Genomic DNA, 16,448 nt, shown 5'->3' on the forward strand with positions numbered 1-16,448 from the left:
GGACTCCCCCAACATCGGGAACATATTTCCCGCCTCCAGCGTGTCCAAACCCTTAACAATCTTATATGTTTCAATAAGATCCCCTCTAGTCCTTCTAAATTCCAGAGTATACAAGCCCAGCCGCTCCATTCTATCAACAAATGACAGTCCCGCCATCCCGGGAATTAACCTTGTAAACCTACGCTGCACTCCCTCAATAGCAAGAATGTCCTTCCTCAAATTTGGAGACCAAAACTGCACACAATACTCCAGGTGTGGTCTAACTAGGGTCCTGTACAACTGCAGAAGGACCTCTTTGCTCCTATACTCAACTCCTCTAGTTATGAAGACCAACATGCCATTCGCTTTCTTCACTGCTTTCTTTACCTGCATGATTACTTTCATTGACTGATGAACAAGGAACCCCAGATCCATTGTACTTCCCATTGTACTTCCCCTTTTCCCAACTTGACACCATCCACATTAAACTGCATCTGCCATGCATCGCCCCACTCCCCCAACCTGTCCAAGTCCCTCTGCATCCTCATAGCATCCTCTTCACAGTTCACACTACCATCCATCTTTGTGTCATCTGCAAATATGCTAATGTTACTTTTAATCCCTTCATCTAGATCATCAATGTATGTTGTAAATAGCTGCAGTCCCAGCACCGAGCCTTGCGGTACCCCACTCGTCACTGCCTGCCATTCTGAAAGGGACCCATTAATCCCTACTCTTTGATTCCTGTCTGCCAACCAATTTTCTATCCATGTCGGCACCCTACCCCCAAACCATGTGCTCTAATTTTGCCCACTAATCTCCTATGTGGGACCTTATCAAAAGTTTTCTAAAAGTCCAGGAACTACATCCACTGGCTCTCCCTTGTCCATTTTCCCAGTAAGATCATCAAAATATTCCAGAAGATTAGTCAAGCAGGATTTCTTCTTCGTAAATCCATGCTGACTCGGACCAATTTTCATCCTCACCTTCATATTTAGGAGCCCCTAAGTGCCAACACAAAATCCTGGTAGCAAGGAGCGCTCCGATGTTCAAGTGGAAAGACGAAGTCACTGCTGAGCACATCAGTATGAGCAGTGGGATTTGTGGTGAGTGTGAGAAGGCTCTCAGGAATTCTGCAGCAAACAGGCAGTGTGCCATTGCTATGGTGAGAATCTTTTTAGCTGGATGAAAGGGGAAGTGATATCATCCCTCAGCTGAGAAAGGTTATAGCAAAGAAAATAAAAAGATCTCTGGTCTAACCATTAAGGGAAAATATACTATTATCTTGGAGCCAGAAAACAAAATAGGATAGGTTTAGGTTTAAGTTTTTTATTGTCACATGTACCAAGGTACAGTGAAAAGCTTTATGTTGCTTACTATCAAAAATGATCAGATATACTGTTGATAAATACATTCAAATCAAAGTTAAGAACAATATATCGAGCAAAGGGAAGATACAGAAGTACAGAATATAGTTTTCACCATTGTCGCACATAAGTTTCACAGGTAAAGTCCAATGCCCACAATGGGGTAGTGGTGAATCGGACAGTATCCTCGCTTATGGAAAAAACATTCAGAAACCTGATAACAAAGGAGAAGAAGCTGTTACTGAGTCTGGTGCTGTACACTTTCAAGCTGCTGTATCTTCTGCCAGCCGAGAGCAGGGACACAAAGGAATAACTGGGGTGAGACGTCTTTGATGTTGTTAGATGTTTTTCAGAGGTAGCATGAAGTATAGATGAAGTCAATAGTGTAAAATCTGGTCTGTGTGATGGACTAGGTCAAGAGCGTCAAGAGTGAAGAGTCTTTTATTGTCATATGTCCCAGATAGAACAATGAAATTCTTACTTGCTGCAGCACAACAGTATATGCAAACAGTATGAAATGACAAACGAGAGAGAAAAGCTCAGTGTACACACACACACACACTCACAACACATACATACACCCCCACACACACACACACACACCACACACACACACACACACACACACACACACACACACACACACACACACACACACACACACACACACACACACACACACACACACACACACACACACACACACACACAGAAACTAGAAACATAGACATAGAAAATAGGTGTAGGAGTAGGCTATTCGGCCCTTCGAGCCTGCACCGCCATTCAATGTGATCATGGCTGATCATCCAACTCAGTATCCCATCCTTGCCTTCTCTCCATACCCCCTGATCCCTTTAGCCACAAGGGCCACATCTAACTCCCTCTTAAATATAGCCAATTAACTAGCCTCAACTACCTTCTGTGGCAGAGAATTCCACAGATTCACCACTCTCTGTGTAAAAAATGATTTTCTCATATATATATATATTTATAAAAATATATATAATATATATATATATATACATATACATACACACATACTCAAAAAACAAACAAAACAGTACAACAATAATAATCATCATAGTCAACTGTAGTTCAGAGCCTATATGAGGCTGTAGTGTTTAATGGCCTGATGGCTGTAGGGAAGAAGCTGTTCCTGAACCTGGACGTTACAATTTTCAGGATCTTGTACCTTCTTCCCGATGGCAGTGGTGAAATGAGTGTGAGGCCACTGTAACTCCGTGCAATCTTTTGTAGTCTTGGGCAGAGCTGTTGCAAAACCAAGCTGCAATGCAAACCAACAGCATGCTTCCATTAGTACAACGGTAGGGAAATTCCCATAGAATTACAAAGACATTTGAATAGATACATGGATAGGAAAGGTTTAAAGGAATATGAGCCAAATGCAGGCAAAAGGAGCCTAGCTCCGGAGGGCACCTTGGTCAGCATGGACGCATTGGGCCAAAGGGTCAGTTTCTATGCTGTATGGCTCTAAAACTCGTTTTTATTTTAGGTTAAGTTCTGGTCATGTTGAAAATTAAACCTGGAAACTGATTTTTTTTAAACTGACCCCAATACTGTAAATGTGGCCTCACCAACATCTTATACAACTGTAACATGACCTCCCAACCTCTATACTCAATACTGACTGATATAGGCCAATGTGCTGGAATCAGTTTTGACCACCCTATGATGCCACTCTCAAGAACCATGTCCCCGCACACCCACATCCCTCTGCCCTACAACACTCCACAGAGCCCTATCATTCACTGTGTAGGTCTTGCCCATGTTAGACTTCCCAAAATCCAACACCTCACATTTCTCTGTATTAAATTCCATCAACCATTCCCCAGACATTCAAGATCTTTCTGCAATTTTTTAACAACCATCTTCAAAATAACCCACTTCAGTGTTATTTGCAAGCTTGCTAATTATGTTCTCATCCAAATCATTGATACATATGACAAACAGTAACAGACCCAACACCAAATGCTGAGGCACTCCACTCGTTACAGGCCTCCAGTCCGCAAAGTGACCTTCCACCATCAGCCTCTGCTTCCTTCCACGAAAACATTTTTCTATCCATTCAGCTACTGCATTTCTCCTTGGATCCCATGTGATCTAACGTTCCACAGCAGCCTACCATTTGAAACCTTGTTGAATGCCTTGCTGAAATCCATGTATATAACGACCACAGCTTTGCCCTCATCGACCTTTATGGTTATATCTTCAAATAACTGCGAGACATGACCTCCCATGTACAAAACCATGTTGACTATCCCTACTCAGCCTTTGTCCATCGAAATGCATGTACATCTTATCCCTCAGAATACTCTATGGTAACTTCCGGCCACAGATGTTAGGCTCAAAAAACTGCATCTAATTGGTTCAAACTGCATGCCCATAATGTGTGTGGACCATCGCTGGCAACAGAAATTTCCACCACCATATTATGTAACCTCATATCCCTCACTCAGCCTCTTGTATCAAGCCAGCCAATCAACAATGAGACCACACCTGGAGTATTGCGTACAGTTTTGGTCTCCAAATCTGAGGAAGGACATTATTGCCATAGAGGGAGTGCAGAGAAGGTTCGCCAGACTGATTCCTGGGATGGCAGGACTGTCTTATGAAGAAAGACTGGATAGACTTGGTTTATACTCTCTAGAATTTAGGAGATTGAGAGGGGATCTTATAGAAACTTACAAAATTCTTAAGGGGTTGGACAGGCTAGATGCAGGAAGATTGTTCCCGATGTTGGGTAAGTCCAGGACAAGGGGTCACAGCTTAAGGATAAGGGGGAAATCCTTTAAAACCGAGATGAGAAGAACTTTTTTCACACAGAGAGCGGTGAATTTCTGGAACTCTCTGCCACAGAGGGTAGTCGAGGCCAGTTAATTGGCTATATTTAAGAGGGAGTTAGATGTGGCCCTTGTGGCTAAGGGGATCAGAGGGTATGGAGAGAAGGCAGGTACGGGATACTGAGTTGGATGATCAGCCATGATCATATTGAATGGCGGTGCAGGCTCGAAGGGCTGAATGGCCTACTCCTGCACCTAATTTCTATGTTTTTATGTTTCTATTAAGCTGAAGGGCATAGCAAAAACAAAATTTGTGGCATCGACAAAAGATGTGCCAAGCTGCTGAGGCCGCAACAATATATGTGTTAACCTGTTGAAATAGCATGCAATAACCAAACTAAGTGGTCTCACATCCAAAGGATCAGATTAGAGCTCTGCTGTCCTGCAGCATCTTTTCATGAAGGATGATGAACAAATCAACAGCTAGTGGACGAGGAGCAACCAATAATTTCCTTTCCTTCGCAACGGTGGCTCTGGTATGTGGCAGCTACTAATAATGTTGCAGATGTGTTTGCAGCTGTTTTAGCCAGAAGTGTGGAACCATTGATTCATCATAGCTCCCACTAGAGGTGTACATCATCTCAGGAACTTGATTTCAACCAATTTGATTCACTCTGGGTGATGTCAAGGAACAGCTGATATCAAGAAGTACGGCAAATCCTTGACTTCTGAAGTTTCACTAACTCCTGGTCAACTCTCCATGGGATATAACAGTGTCTAGCACATTTACTCATTTGTATTGAATATCTCGTTCCTTTACCCATATAGACTAAATAAATAAGTAATGTTAATCTTAAAAAAAAAACTGTTGAGCAGCCATGCTCTGTCATCTGGCCATAATGGTGATTCAGTGAATGACTCGCATCTTTTAGCTTGTCAAACAAGTGTGGTTTGCTTTTGATTTACTGCATCCTTGCAGCAAGGTGATTGATGAGCTACTGGCTGTTCTCACCATTTGCAGCAGCTGGTAGCTGGTGGCAACCACTGAAGCTGCAGACAGCAGGGCTGCCATAAAGTTCACGTCCGTGACAGCTACATTATCAGTACATATTAAAATAAGTTTATTATCAATGTTACATTCCTATTTATTTGACTTCACCTGCATAATATTCTTAACTTTATTGGTATCTGTACTGGTTCACAGCTGGTCCTTGAATATAACCTGCATGGCAGCTGAGGATCTTCTGTGTAGCTACGACATGGAACCAGATAACATGTAGGAAGGAACTACACCGAAGATAGTCACAAAATTATGGAGTAACTCAGCATCTCTGAATAGAAGGATGTTTCGGGTCAAGATCCTTCTTCAGACAGAGTCAGGGGAGAGGGAGGCACGGAGATAAGGAAGTATAAGGTGTGAAAATGAGTCATCAAAGGGGACGTTGATCAAGGAGAATGTAGAATAGATCATTGTTAGCTAGGAGAAGTTGACAATGAAGCATGCAGAGATAAAATTTAATCAGGGGGACAGTCAGACTGGTTGGAGAACTAGGAAGGGAGAGGGATGGAGAGGACTGGAAAGCAAGGGTTAATTGAAGTTAAAGAAGTCAATATTCATACCACTGGGATGTCATCTGCCCAGGCAAAATATGAGATGCTGTTCCTCCAATTTGCATTGGCCAAGAAGGTCAGTTTGGTATTGGGAGGGGGAGTTAAAGTGTTTAGCAACTGGGAGATCACATAGGTTTAGGTGGACTGAGTGGAGGTGTTTAGCAAAACGATCGGCGAGCCTGTGCTTGATCTCACCTATATATAGGAGACCACCCCTGAAACAGTGAATACAGTAGATGAGGTTGGTGGAGGTGCAAGTGAACCTCTACCTCAGCTGAAAAGACTGTTGGGATCCTAGATGGACTCAAGGGAGGAGGTATAAGGACAGGTGTTGCATTTCCTGCAGTCGCTGGGGAAAGTACATCGGGAGAAGGTGGTTTGGGTAGGAAGGGACAAGTTAAGCGGGGAGTTGTAGAGGGAAAGGTCCCTGCATAAAGCAGAAAGGGGTGGAGATGGGAAGATGTGGCTTGTGGTGGGATCCCGTTGGAGGTGGTGAAAATGTTGGAGGATTATGTGAGGATGGGTTGAAAGGTGAGGATTAGGGGGACTCTGTCCCTGTTGCGACTGGGGGGATGAGGAGCAAGAGCGGAGAAGACCAGCTAATATCTTGGCTGTGGTATTGAAGACTTGAGCTAACTGCACATCTAATCAACCTGTCCAAAACAGTGCAGTTCTGTGTATACTCCAGCACAGTATGCCTTGTTCACAAATAGCAAGATAAATCCAATCTGCTAATTACCGCCCAGCCATTCCACTCACGGACATCAATAATTGATGGAAGTTGGCATTGACAGTGCATGTTCTCATCCACGTCACATAGATTCTGACTTGGCAACACATCACTGTTCCTCCTTTGTGGTTGAGTCTAAATCCGAGTGCACCCGATATCACTGGTCTGTGGAAGCACCTTGACCTGACAGACTCCAGCAAGAAAGCAGCGCATCGCCACCATCTCAAAGACAATTCTGGTTGAGCAACATATGCGGGCCTTTCCAGCAAGGGGGCGGATCACAAAAATATTCAAGTAAAATGTCAATATTTGACATAGAAAAAGATGTTAGATACCAATTAGTTACACCAGTTCCGAACAGTGATTGCAACTGTTCTGTCCCAATTGTCATAAATGCAACTGATGTTCGAAAATTCCTGTCAACATTTTGTTGCCATTCTTCAAAACATTCAAATCCGCTTCTGCTGTCTGGCAACCCATCAAATGTTTCTGGAGGATAAGCATATTCACACTGGCTTTATCTAGAGAGGAGTATGCACATGAGAACAGGTGGCTTTTACAATTTTGTTGGAAATTTGGCAGCCTCACACGGATAGAAATGCATAAAAACTGTGGATGTTAGAAATCAGAAATCACAACAGGAAGTGCCAGATCGGAAAGGTCATCGGCCGGAAAACGTTAACTCAGTTTTTCTCTCCATACATGTAGCCTGGATTACTGTCTGCTTCCAGCATTTTGTTTTTACTTGATATGGAGAGATCTCGGTTCAGTTTGTCTGTCTTTCATTTTTTAATATATGAGAGAGCCAAGCAGAGAGGGGGAAAATCTATTGCATGAAATGTAAACACAATAAAATATAATGCTGTTACATTGCCTTAAGGGTCTATGGGAGTATGGAGACTGGAAAGAGTATTTTATTTGGTAATGTCATTTGCTATTTTTAAATTAGAAAATATTTTTACATTTGATGCTGCTGTGGCACGTTGAAAACACATCGAATTTTGAATTGCATATTCAGTACCAGTCCTTTTTCCAGTTAATTAAGTTCAATCCAGAGAAGAGGGAGGGAGGTCATGCATTTGGGGAGTTGCAACAAGGCAAGGGAATAAACAGGATGAGGGTGGGTATTTAAAGATGTGGAGGGACTGAGGGACCTTGGAATATTTGGCCACAGATCCTTTAAAGAGTAGGAGAGGTCAATAATGTGATTAACTAAAGGCATGTGGTATGCTCTTGCTTATTAACCTAAATATCTATTAATATATAAAACTCAAACCCATCCGTCCGCCTGCAGTACGGATCCCTTCCTGCCTTTTGATTCGTTGACGGTTGCTCCTTCCTATCAGCTTCCAACACACTTCGAAACAAAGTTGCAAGACAGGAACACTGAACATTTCACTGCTGCAGCAGGCAGGGGAGGTGCAATTGAGGGAGGCAGGGGAGTGCTGGAAACTTACATTTGGCAACGGCTTCAGTTCCATTGGAGGAGACGGGTGCATGGTGGAATATTGGGTTGGGGGAATCTCACCATTGGGGGAGCAGACCCAACGGGTCTGCACTTGGTCTAGTAAAATATAAGATTAGGGAAATTAGAGTTGGAATGTATACAACACTAATTAGTTCATAGCTCGAGTACCAGGAGCTGTTCTAGTCATCATGTTACAGGAAAGATGCAGTGGAGTGGTTGAAGTGGAGATTTATAATGTTGCCAGGACTGGAAAATTATAACTATGAAGAAGGAGTGGATGAGGTATGGTTGTTTTCTTTGGTGCAAGGGGACAGACTTAATTTGAGGTGCATACAGTTATTAAGGACCTAGATTGAGTCAATAGGAAGGACCGGAGCGCGAGGGCCATGGTTATAGCGAAAGGTTGGGCAGGCTAGGTCTCTATTTCTTGGAGCGCAGGAGGCAGAGTGGTGATTTTATAAAGGTGTATAAAATCATGAAGGGAATAGAAAGGGTGAATGCAGTCTTTTACACAGGGTAAGGGAATGAAGAACCAGAGGACATAGCTCTAAGACACAGAACCCGAGAAGCAACTTTTTCACTCAGGGTGGTTTGTTTATGGAATGAGCTGCCAGAGGAGGTAGTTGAAGTAAATATTATAACAGCATTTAAAAGACACTTGTATAGGATGGAGGGATATGGGCTAAACACAGGCAAATGTGACTCACTCAGATGGGCATCACCATCAGCATGGATGAGTTGGGCCAAAGGGCCTGTTTATGTGCTTATAACTCATAGTTAGATTGAGAAATCTATGACCCATTTTGCTTAGTACTGACGCAAAAAAAAAGGGAGCAAACCAATTTGTGGAAGAAAGGGAGGAAGGAAATACAAGGTCAAACTTTCTTCACTCAGAAAGGGATGGATGTCTGGAACTCACTGTGTGAACGAGCAGTAGAGGCAGGAACCCTAAAAATATTTAAATATTTGTTCAGCACAGCCATTGTGGGCTGAGTGGCCTGTTCCTGTGATATACTGAGCCCAAGTGAAAGCCAGAAAGTAGAGACTGGTTGTTTCTGGAGGTTAGAGGAAGGAAGCACAAATTCCCCATCGGGCCATCTGTCCCTTCCGCCTGTTCCTATGCACTTTTATTCCTTTCACTTTCCTTTATATTCCTTCCTGTGTTTTTTCACACAGAGAGTGGTGAATCTCTGGAACTCTCTGCCACAGAGGGTAGTTGAGGCCAGTTCATTGGCTATATTTAAGAGGGAGTTAGATGTGGCCCTTGTGGCTAAGGGGATCAGGGGGTATGGAGAGAAGGCAGGTGCGGGATACTGAGTTGGATGATCAGCCATGATCATATTGAATGGCGGTGCAGGCTCGAAGGGCCGAATGGCCTACTCCTGCACCTAATTTCTATGTTTCTATGTTTCTATGTTTATTTCCCTTGCATTCACTTACTGTACATCATTGCTGAAGCCACCCAGCCAACATGTGGACTAAGATTCTATAATGAATATGCTTTTCCATAAACACAAAACAATCCCAAAATGTTTTTTGTCAATGCAGCTAATATGCAAATAACTTGTTTTAGCCCTCAAGCACTGCCTGCCTCACAAGAGAGATTTAAAAAAAATAAAATGAACTGTTACCAAGTCAAGTCAAATCAAGTCACATTTATTTATATAGCACATTTAAAAAACAACTCTCGTTGGCTCTCGTAAATGCTTTACATTTGTTATAAGAATAGTATAAACAAACAAACTACATACATATATACATATAGCCCTCACTCAGTGGACGTCAGGAAAGGCTTGGGAGTATAGATAAGTTTTTAGTCTTGACTTAAAGGAGTCGATGGAGGGGGCAGTTCTGATGGGAAGGGGGATGCTGTTCCACAGTCTAGGAGCTGCAATCGCAAAGGCACAGTCACCCCTAAGCTTAGAAACATAGAAACATAGAAAATAGGTGCAGGAGTAGGCCATTCGGCCCTTCGAGCCTGCACCGCCATTCAATATGATCATGGCTGATCATCCAACTCAGTATCCTGTACCTGCCTTCTCTCCATACCCCTTGATCCCTTTAGCCACAAAGGCCACATCTAACTCCCTCTTAAATATAGCTAATGAACTGGCCTCAACTACCTTCTGTGGCAGAGAATTCCAGAGATTCACCACTCTCTGTGTGAAAAATGTTTTCCTCATCTCGGTCCTAAAAGATTTCCCCCTTATCCTTAAAATGTGACCCCTTGTTCTGGACTTCCCCAACATTTGGAACAATCTTACTGCATCTAGCCTGTCCAACCCCTTAAGAATTTTGTACGTTTCTATAAGCTTATGCCTAGACCGCGGGATATTCAACAGCCCCAAGTCGGCCGATCTGAGGGGCCTGGAGGTGGAGTGGTGGGTGAGAAGACTTTTAATGTAGGAGAGGGCAAGCCCATTGAGGGCTTTGTAGACATAGAGGAGGGTCTAAAAATGTATATAGAACCGCACAGGGAGCCAGTGGAGATTGGCCAGGATCGGGGTGATGTTGTCCCTTTTTCGGGTGCCCGTCAGGAGTCTCGCTGTGAGGTTTTGGACCAGTTGCAGGCGGGACAGGGAAGATTGGCTGATGCCAGTGTAAAGAGAGTTGAAGTAATCAAGGCGGGAGGAGATAAATGTGTGGATCTTTTCGAGGTCATCAAAGTGGAGGAATTGTTTTATTTTAGCTATCGTCCGAAGCTGGAAGAAGCTAGCTTTTACCACGGCATTGACTTGTTTGTCAAATTTCAGTGCTGAGTCAAATTTCACACCAAGGTGTCAACGGTGAGCAGTTGATCATTATGTACCTTCAACAAGGCAGACTTTGTGCTGTGGTGGGCCCTGAAACCTGATTGGAAAGTTTCCAGGATAGTGTTTTGGTGAAGGTAAGGCATAAGCTGACTTAAAATTACCTTTTCAAGGGCTTTTGAGAGGGAAAGGCAGTTTAGAAATAGGTCTGTAGTTGCTTGGCAAGGTGGGGTCGAGGTTATGTTTTTTCAGGAGTGGCTGGACCACCGCGTGCTTGAAGCAAGTAGGAACAGTGCCAGTGGACAGAGAGCTGTTGAAGATGGTGAGGATGCTGAGACCAGCTGTTGTAATGACGTTCTTTAGGAGGGTAGAGGGGACGGTGTCGAGGGGGCAGGTAGTAGGTTTCATGGTGGTGACCAGTTTTACAAGGGAGGGTAGAGTAACGGGTTGGAAACAATCTAATTTTGAAGAGCAGACCAATGAGACAGCCAGGTCACAGATGGGAGGGGAAATATTTGTTCTTATGGTTTTTACCTTGCTGGTGAAAAATGTGGTAAATTCTTCGCACTTAGCAGGGGACCCAGTTAAGCTGGTGCTGGGGGCAGGACAAATGATGGAGGTGATGGTACTAAAAAGGACCTTGGAATTATGAGCGGTTTTGGAGATGAGGGTGGAGAAGTAATTAGTTCCAGCAGATTTTACCGCTTCCTGGTAATTGTGAAGATTGTTTTTCAGGAGTTCAAAGGAAAGTTGAAGCTTATCAGATTGGTACTCCCGTTCTGATTTTCTGCATTCTCTTCTTGGGGCTCTGGTGGAGTCATTGAGCCACGGCCAGCCTTTAGGCTTAGGCTTTTTCATTTTAAGAGGAGCAAAACCAACATAATAATGAGTAATTGGACACACAGGAGCAGCAGAAAATTGAGGGGATTCAATTACTTAAATTCTTGTAACAGGTATGTTTAAATTATAGAAAGAAGATACATTGAAATTAAGAAAATTGAAACTTTAATTTTTTTTTAAATTTTCTTTAAATATCCCACTGGCTACTGCCTGAGGTTCTAACGGAAAGCAATGGCATTCAGATTTGGATAGCGGTAAGCCCTGGCCTGTCAATTGTGGGAGCCCTGGCTTCACTAACCAATTTGGAAAGCCAATTATATCAAATTGTTCCACTGTTAGACTGAGAACATGGGGAATTGTTTATTGAATTGGGGAATCTCCTTTCAGTTCTTGTGCCAGCTTAGGCCTGGCAAAGTATCTCCAACCCTATTGATTTCATGAAGAAAAGTTACGGAAAAGGTTTAGGTGGCAAAGGGTAGTGGCAAAGTTGCATTTATTTATTATGTCATTTTTACCTCAATGTCTATTCATTTTACATTTTTTATGTTTCTGGCTTTCATATTTAATAAACTTTTAATTTTAATTTTGATCATTTTAATAGTAAGATTAAACAAGTACTTACCAGTACGAAGTTTGATCTGTATTTTATGAGGAGTTACGATGAGGGATTACGTGAAGAACCCACCCAGCGCGCAGGCGCGGCATACTTCCAAGCAGCGGTGTGGAATCACAGATAGACACTAGTTGAAGTAAAGATAGTGAAGACCAACGAGACATTAGTCCGAATTTGATCTATATAATGAGGGTGGGAGCGGAGGGCACGTAATCCCTCATCGTAACTCCTCATAAAATACAGATCAAACTTCGTACTGGTAAGTACTCGTTTAATCTTACTATTTTACTTCGGAGTCACGTGAGTGACTACGTGAAGACTTCAAAGGTCTGTGATTTCAAACCGTGTAACAGTTATATCACTCACTGCCGAAAGATCATCGAGGGAGGAAGTGGTAGCTAGAGACCAACAAGTTTGTTTAGTTATAAAAGAAATATTTATTAACTATAACAAAAAACAAAATAGCTCCCATGGGCTTTAAATCATAACTTTGCGGTTTTTAAAACGGTATCCGCAAAGACGTCCTGTTCCATCAGCGGTTTGTTGTAAAATCGTTGGAATGTCGATTCCCTTGACCATCCCGCTGCTCTGAGGATGTGGTCGAGGGGAACCTGCATCCTATCCGCCGCTGAGGTGGACGCTGCCCTGGTTGAATGGGATTTAAAAACATTTGTGTTAATCCCTGCCATGCTGAGGACCTGTTTCAACCATCTGGATAATGTTTGGCTGGTTACCCGTCCAAAAGGCTTTCTGTGGCTAACCCATAAGGCTTTCTCTCTCCCTCTTAGCGTTTGGGTTGTGTCTAGATAATGATGAAGGTGGGTCACCACACACAGCCTAGGTTCTGGAGGGTAAGCCCGGAAGATCAACGGGGAGTTTGATGTACCTGGTCTACTTTGTTTTACCAACCCCGGCATGGTGAAAGTAATGGTATCTGGGGTGGTCACCATGTAGTTCAGATTAAGCTGATGGAGCGACTGAACCCTTTGAGCTGAGACAAGCGCCATGAGCATGAGGGTTTTGTAAGTGGCCTGTTCCAGGCTCAGGGATCCCACCGGAGGCCAACCTCGAAGGTGTGTGAGAACTACACTCACATCCCACATGTGAGTGTATCTAGGTGTAGGGGGTTTGGTATTAAAGATCCCCTTAAGGAGTCTGATGACTAGAGGGTGGGATCCCACACTATGCTGTTCTATCGGCATGAGGTATGCGGACAGTGCGCTCCGAGCCGTATTGATGGCACTGTAGCTCATCTTGAGATCATGGTGCAGGTGGGCCAGGAACTCCAGCACATCCGAGATCGAAGTCGTCGTGTAGGATGTCCCTGCGTCCAGACAGTACTGTTCCCATTTCCTGATGAAGGTCAGGTACTGTTTCTTGGTGGAAACTCGCAGGGATGCCGACATGGTGGTGATTGTTCTGTCTGATAACCCCAATCCCCGGTAAGGCCTGTTCAAAATCTGGAAACCAGGAGTTTCAATTTTTGGTGGCATGGATGGCTAATGCCAGTTACCGGGTGAGTCAATAATTGGGGGTGGTGTTGAAGGACCATTGGTGTCTCTACCACCATGTCGTGGAACATTGGGAACCATGGTTGGGTAGGCCAGTCGGGCACGACCAGAATGCCAGAGGCTGAGTCTGCCTGAATTTTCTGGAGTACCCGACTGATGAGGCAGAAGGGAGGGAAAGCATAGAAAAAGAAATTTCCCCAGTCCAGCGTGAAGGCATCTACCGCTGCTGCCTCTGGGTCTGGTTCCCAAGCCACATACATGGGTAGTTGGTGATTTAACCTAGACGCAAACAAATCTATATCTGGCGTACCATATTGCTTGATAATTTTAGCAAATAATTTTGGGTCCAACATCCATTCGATGTTGTCGTTGAATTTTCGTGACCTGGTGTCCGCCACTAAATTTAGTTTGCCTGGTAAATAGGCAGCTGATAGCCAAATATGTCTCTCGACACACCATTGCCAGATTATAGCAGTTAATTTGTCGCATGATACTGATTTAATGCCACCCATGTGCTGGATATAAGATACTGCCGTAGTGTTGTCGATCATAATTCTAACATGCACGTGTCGCATACCAGATGCATATGCTTTTAGCCCATAAAAGGCGGCGAGCATTTCCAAAAAGTTAATGCCCAGTGATTGTAGTAGCGATGCCTCTGAGTTAGTCCATCTGCCACCTGTGCTGTCTTTGGAGTTAGTAGCTCCCCAGCCTAAAGCACTGGCATCCGTTGCAATGGTTATGTTAGGATTGGTTACGGTGATAGGACTGTGACTGTGCCAAATATTGTCAACCCACCACTGAAGTTCTGATTTGGCTTCAGCGGGTAAATCCATTTTGCGATCATAATGCCCCCTATGAAGGCGTAATGCATGAGTCCTTGCTCTTTGTAAATTTTGATAATGCAAGGGCCCATGTTGGGCAGCCGGAAATGCTGCTACTATAGAGCCAATAACTCTGGCTACATGCCGTATTCTAGGTTGCGGTGTGGCAATTAAATGGCTACAAGCTTCAATGAGTGAAACTGTTTTGTTTCTGGGCAGAGTGACAGTCATGTGAATCGTGTCAATAGTGAAGCCTAAGTAATCCATTTTAGTAGTAGGCTCCAATATTGATTTATCTGGGTGGAGGATAAAACCCAAAGTTTCAAGGAGTTGTTTAGTGGCTAACACTCCTGCGACAGCTTGTTCCCGTGTTCTTCCTAATATGAGAACATCGTCCAGATAGGCCACTACTAAATGTTTTAGTTCTCTCAATTTCTTCATGGCCACTTTAAGAATTTTCGTAAATAGTCTGGGAGCTGTCGTTAAACCATTGGGCAAAGCTCGGTACTGCCATAGCTGGCCCCTCCAGATAAATTTCAGATATTTAAAGTAATCTTTATGAATGGGTACCAAATAGTAAGCATCTTTGATATCTATGCTTGCCATGTAGTATCCCTTGGAGATCAGTTGTCTGGCAGTGACAAATGTCTCCATTTTGAAATGTTGATACTCAACAGACTGATTGAGTGATGTCAGATCAATAATAATGCGACATCCACCATCTTTTTTGGTTTTGAGAAAAATATTTGATACAAATTCTTGCGGCTCGTGTGTGGTCATTTCTATGATGCCTTTAGCCACGAGCCGATCAAGTTCAGCTTGTCCTTCTACCTTCTCAACTGCCGAGGGAAGGAACACCCTTTGGGGCATGTGCTGAACTGGCGGTTCTACGCCTGGTTTGAATTCAATCTTGTATCCACTAATACTGTTGAGTATAAACTGATTGTTAGTAAGGGAGCACCAAACATGCTTGAAGAACCTCAAACGTCCCCCTGTTAATACTACACCCTTTGTCTGTGTATGTTGACAGGAACCAGACCCACCTACCTCCATGTTCACTTGTGGGGTCGTTTCCGGTGGGTCTGGCCCAAGGTTGTCCGTGTTGGTGCTGCGGTGGGGCGGCGCATCTTCCCACGGCTCCGCCCTGGGCCCCGCTCTAAAAAAGAGCACTGGGGGTAGTGGGAGGCGGTCACCAGGCTTTCACCAGCTCGGTATCTGCTGGTGGCTGCCGAGGCGTGCGGCCAACTGGGTGTCTTCGCCCTGCTCGGTCCTGGCCCTGCCCTCATGAGGCCTACTGGTTTTGCCGCCTCTTCCAACTCCTTGAGCCTTTTGGCCAGATCCGCACCAAATAGCAGCGCCTGTCGTTCGGGCGCTGGAGCTTTACAGAGGCCGGCATATGTTGGGTTGAGGGCAGGCCTGATGTTGTCCCGCCGTAGGTTGTTTAGCTCATACGTGGTGCTGCACATCAGTGCGAGGGCATCCTGCTGGGGTATGGTCAAGTCTTCATCCCCAACGGACCGAGCAAAGGCGGTGACGGCTGCTGAGTGGAGCTTCAGGACTCGCTGCATTTTGACCTCCTGAGCCCTTATGTGCTGCCCCAGCTGGTTCCAGATCTGCCCATTTACCGTCTTGACCCTCAGCGCCTCGCAATTTTTGGGGCGCGATGTAGTTGTCAAGGGCCTGCTGGACAGCCTTGTCCTGCAGCGGGTTGTTGGACAGCCTGTTTATAGTTGCCGCCATTCTGGGTGGCAACACCATCCCAGTTGTTGGTGGTGCCGCATATCGGCCCACTACACCCAGTAGCTCTTCTTCCGGCACGCCCGGCATGCTGACGATATCCTCCGCCTGCCCTTGGGATAGGCCAGCCCAGTCCTGGCCTCCCTTACTGCCCTCGAATATAGAGGGTACAGAAGGGTGTGGAGAGGAGGAGGCCAAAGCCCGTCCTCCTGGGAGA

Source organism: Leucoraja erinacea, chromosome 2 (genome assembly GCF_028641065.1).
Source record: "Leucoraja erinacea ecotype New England chromosome 2, Leri_hhj_1, whole genome shotgun sequence".
Taxonomy (NCBI): Eukaryota; Metazoa; Chordata; class Chondrichthyes; order Rajiformes; family Rajidae; genus Leucoraja; species Leucoraja erinaceus.